Here is a 5,637-nt window from a genome sequence, read left to right as displayed (position 1 = left end):
GATAGTATGTGATATACCGTAGTTGGTCAAAGGTACAACAAGTCCTGTTGGTGTAAATAGAACAACTGTGTATACCCTTTCACTTTTCCATTTCATTTGAGGATGTTAGGGTGGTCCAGCCCTACTGCCACAGTGTCCAGTGACTAGGGGCTACACACTTGACTGTTCACAGCACCAATGGAAGCGTTGGGAAGTTCATCTCGCAGTCAACACATGAAGAAGCTCTGGTGCATAGATCTCATCAGCTCAGGGGGGACTGGGTATTGCTAAAGAATTTTGATCAATTCATTCAATGTTAAGAGGGTGTTCATCAGCTCAACTCTTTTTTGTAATGTACCGTAAAGTCGTTTGTTTGAGAAAGAAAACCTTTCAGGAAATAATCTGTGATTGTAACACGTTCACGTTTTCTGTGAAGAGAGAGCTGAGATGCTCACCTTGGTTATCTTTTCAATGTTGTAAACTGTTGAGTCGGGTTGGACCACATTCTAGTGTATATTCTCACTGTTCTGCACTTTTGCCTTACCCACGACCCTCTTAGAAAGTAGAGCTGTAAAGAATGTTCAGAGCTACATTAGATCCTGTTCTGCAATTTCTTATTTGCTTGTATCTTAGGCACAACACCTTAGCGTAAGTTTAGCACCTGAGTATATGCTTAAATTCTTTTGCTCAGTTGGAGTGTGTGGTAAGTTTTGATACTTACTGATACTGGAAATTAAGAATTGTATTGTAGATGCAAAAACAAGTTATTGGGTTTTCTTTAAAGAAAGAAAGTTGAACAAACATTTGTTGGTTTCAGGCTATTCTTTTGATTATAACAATCCATATTTATGTAACAATTAATTTCCTATAGAATAGTAGACATAATATTTCTCTTTGCAATAAAGTTTTAGAACGACTTCACATATTATGCAGCCTGTGTAATTTGCTTAGCCACATGAATGCTTCCACTTTAATTGGTTTAGGGCATATTTATTTGGGATATTTCTTTTTTGCTTTTTGTTATTTATTATTTTTACTCCTTGCTAGCTACAGTGAACTTCGCTGTTATGTGACTATAAATTTTGTTTAATACCCACTGTTGACCTAAAAATGGGTTGATATTTTCTTCCAAGTTATAGGATGGAGTTACTATTAAATTGCTTCAGGGCTTCTTCATTATTTCATTAGAACCTGAGATAGCGAAATAGGCCACTTGCCTGTTGCACTCTTCTCCCTTTGTACTGAGTAAATTGGGCAGAATATTCACTCAAGCTGAAGGTATGAAACAATTTCCTTGGCTGAGGTATGTAGAATACTCGCTGTCCACTATAGCATTCAGAATGTTTTTATTGCTTAATACTCAGGCAAAGGAGTGCCTGAAAAGTTGAGGACTTGGTAAGCTGAATTTTTTTTTTGCTGACCTGTCTTGCAACTTTCAGAGCTTCGCATGTAATTTATTCTGAGATTTGTTGGTGTATACCGTTATTCATTTTTTAAAGTTGTTTTTTTTCTTTTCACTTTTGCTGTAGACTTATATGTTTCAACTTATTTACGGAAACAACATTCACTCTGTAAAATTGTACTTGTTTCTCACAGAGCTTGCAAAATGTCTATTGTTTGCTTGTAAAACATATTATCCTTCCAAAAAGAGAGGGTATTCACTTTTTGTAGACCAGACAAAATATTACAGAACATTATTTGTTATGGCTGCAAAACTTTACAACTGCTTTATCCAGTGGTATCCAGCGAATGTAAACCTACCAGCGTTTAGCAGTTAGGCACATTTTTCACAGTACTACCCATCCAGGCTTTTATCTAATTATTTCGTTTGAAATTTTTTTGCAAGAAACATTTGTCTTAGTTTTTCCCATGGATGTCGTGAAAATTTATTAGCATTAGATAACGTAATGTCTTTTGACTTGTCTATTATATTAATTATTACTCTGATTTCTTTGTAATTTTCTTAATTTGTCTGAGGATTATAATATTTATTCCTGATTTTGAAAGGGAGCAGTGCAGCTGTCTGCATTTATTTATTGTCAAAATTTAGATGACAATTTTGCTCTCTTTCTGTTCCTCATGCATGGTGGCAGGTACTGCTTGGTTCTCATTTCATGACTCTAAGATCATCAATACAAGCTCATAACTGTGTTACCAGTTCCCAGAACATCTTTGAGTTGCATATACTATGATGTACATACACAATGGAACCAACACGTACTGGTGACATTTTTTGTTTCTTTAATCAGGACCCCATTGTTGTGTATGCATGTTTTTTCAACAATTAATACAACTTGATCCATATTATACTAAGACTGGTGTCTTTGTTTTCTTTATTATTTCTGTTTGTTTCCAATCATGTCCTGATCCTAAATTCTGAACTTCAGCTGTGGCTCGATCCTAAAAATAATTCCAGGCAGGTGATTCTCGAAAAAAGTTAAAATTATGTCTCTCTAATTCAAGATCAAATTCTGACGGTGAAAATATATTTTGTAACGAAACCGCTTTACCAGCCAGTGAGACTTTGTCTCAAGACTTACATTTACAAGAAGCTTCAGCATATATATAATATATATATTTATATATATATATACATATATCAGTAGGCATACGACTATCAACAATTCTTAAAACATCAATAGATGTTTGTTGATAGATCTGTTGATAAAATCATTGTCTGATAAGTACCGATATATATATATTATTACCCCAGCAGACCATAGAACACTCAGAAACATTCTCAGCTTCCCGGGAAGCATACAGTGCAAGCAGCTGATTAAGCGCTCAAACACTAACAAACTGACAAGATCTCTATAGCCGGGTACCCATTCCCACATGGGTGAAGTGAGGAAAATTCATGTAAAGTGCCTTTCCTAAGGACACAACGTCGGGCCCCTGACGGGATTCGAACCCACGACCTTACGGTTGCGAGTCCGAGAGCCTAACCACTAGGTTGAGTAGACTAATAATATGATCATACTTAAAAGTCTGCTTACCCCCCTGTCACTGTAAAGTAATACAGTATTCAATTTACTTTTTTTTATAATTGAAATCTGGGTTGGGTTGATTTAAATCAGGTCAATTTATCAGTTGATTTTTAAAAATTTAAATCAACTTAATTTTTTAAATAAAAATCATTGATTTAACTATTAAATCACTTTTTAAAAAATTATTTTTATTCAGTTTTTACATATTTCAACATTCAGAATTCCTTTCCTTGGTTTCATAAAACAGATATAAGGTTTAGTAGACTAGATCTAATATATTATAATCATGCTGAAAAGTCTGCTTTCCCCCCTTTCAATGTAAAATAATACAGTATTCAATTTACTTTTTTTTTCCATAATTGAAATCAGAGCTGGGTTGATTTAAATCAGTTGATTTTTTTTATTTTAATCAACTTGATTATTTAAATAAAAATCAGTGATTTAAATCACTTTTTTTTAAATGTATTCAGTTTTTACATATTTAAACATTCAGAATTACTTTCCTTGGTTTTATTAAATAGGCAGGCGCGGTTCGTCCATAGAGCACGGTCGTGCAGTGCCGCCCAAAATGTTTTAATTTTCTATGACGTAAAGCACCCACAATTAAATAATAAAATAAAAGACGCCAGAAACGAACACTAGCCAAATATTGTATCAGAACAAGGCCCTCGCTGGCGCCGTAACTGTCATTTCTATTCTATAGCGCCGTAAAACATCTACTATGCCATGCCTAAGTTCATACACTGTATCTAAATATAACAGGATAGTCAACAGTGGAAACCTGACCTATAAATCGCTCTTTGAGATAACCCAAGCGATGACGACACTTGTAGAGAGTTTGGCGGTACATTAATATTAGTAAGACGGAACATCTCAAATGTGCTCCAGCCAAATAGCGCCGAAACATAGCCCACAGTAGGCAATCTAAAAATAAACGCCATAGATTGTGCTCTATTCCATGCCAAAATTATGTGGGCCCCAGAGCAATCCAGCGGAGTGCTCAAGTGAATTGTGATTGGTTCATTGTCTTGTCGCTATTTTAAGTGACTCTGTGACCGTGAACCTGAGGGAGGTGAACGTGACATACTTAAGTCACCGTCCAATGAATTGTGCTTTTGAACGGTTTTGTAGTGGAGTGGTGAAAGGTATTACTTTAGTGTTCAGTTCTAATGCAGGATGAATGAAATTGACGTTTAGCTAACAAACAGATTTAATTCTAGAAGTCAAAGCCACAAGTAAAAAGAATTAAAATAAAAGCACAAGGTCTTCCTTCACCAACCCAAAGACCCTAAAATTTTATACCATCCCATTTACTCTGCCCTTGATTATCTTCAGCCTAAGATAGCTTAATTGTGCACGCCCACTCTTTAGACCCACGATCAGCCCCTGTAAACAGGTATAAGGTTGAGTAGACTAATATAATCATGCTTAAAAGTCAGCTTTCCCCCCTGTCACTGTAAAATAATACAGTATTCAATTTACTTTGTTTTCATAATTGAAATCAGGGTTGGGTTGATTTAAATCGGGTCGATTTAAATCAGTTGGGTTTTTTTAAATTTAAATCAACTTGATTTTTCAAATATAAATCACTGATTTAAATCACTTTTTTTTAAATATTATTATTCAGTTTTTACATATTTCAACATTCAGAATTCCTTTCTTTGGTTTCATAAAAATTATAAAAGGTTTACTAGACACTAGATCTAATATATTATAATCATGCTGAAAAGTCTGCTTTCCCCCCTTTCACTGTAAAATAATACAGTATTCATTTTACTTTTTTTTCATAATTGAAATCAGGGTTGGGTTCATTTAAATCAGGTCGATTTAAATCAGTTGAGGTTGTTTTTTTTAATTAAATCAACTTGATTTAAATATTAAATCACTTTTTTTTAAATTTATTTTTATTCAATGTTTACATATTTCAACATTCAGAATTCCTTTCCTTGGTTTCATAAAACAGATATAAGGTTTAGTAGACTAGATCTAATATATGATCAAGCTGAAAAGTCTGCTTTTTTTTCATAATTGAAATCAGGGTTGGTTTGGTTTAAATCAGGTCTATTTAAATCAGTTGATTCAGTTTTTGTTTAAATCAATTTGATTTTTTAAATAAAAATCAGTGATTTAAATATTAAATCACTTTTTTTTAAATATTTTTATTCAGTTTTTACATATTTCAACATTCAGAATTCCTTTCTTTGGTTTCATAAAACAGATAAAAGGTTTAGTAGACTAGATCTAATATATAATCATGCTGAAAAGTCTGCTTTCCCCCCGTTCACTGTAAAATAATACAGTATAAATCAGAGCTGGGTTGATTTAAATCAGTTGATTTTTTTTATTTTAATTAACTTGATTTTTTAAATAAAAATCAGTGATTTAAATCACTTTTTTAATGTATTCAGTTTTTACATATTTAAACATTCAGAATTACTTTCCTTGGTTTTATTAAACAGATATAAGGTTGAGTAGACTAATATAATCATGCTAAAAAGTGTGCTTTCCCCCCTGTCACTGTAAAGTAATACAGTATTCAATAATTTACTTTTTCATAATTGAAATCAGGGTTGGGTTGGTTTAAATCAGGTCGATTTAAATCAGTTGATTTTTTTTTTGGTTTAAATCAGCTTGATTTTTAAAATATAAATCAGTGATTTAAATATTAAAT

Source organism: Aplysia californica, unplaced genomic scaffold (genome assembly GCF_000002075.1).
Source record: "Aplysia californica isolate F4 #8 unplaced genomic scaffold, AplCal3.0 scaffold00099, whole genome shotgun sequence".
NCBI lineage: Eukaryota > Metazoa > Mollusca > Gastropoda > Aplysiida > Aplysiidae > Aplysia > Aplysia californica.
Note: the sequence above shows the minus strand (reverse complement) of the source record.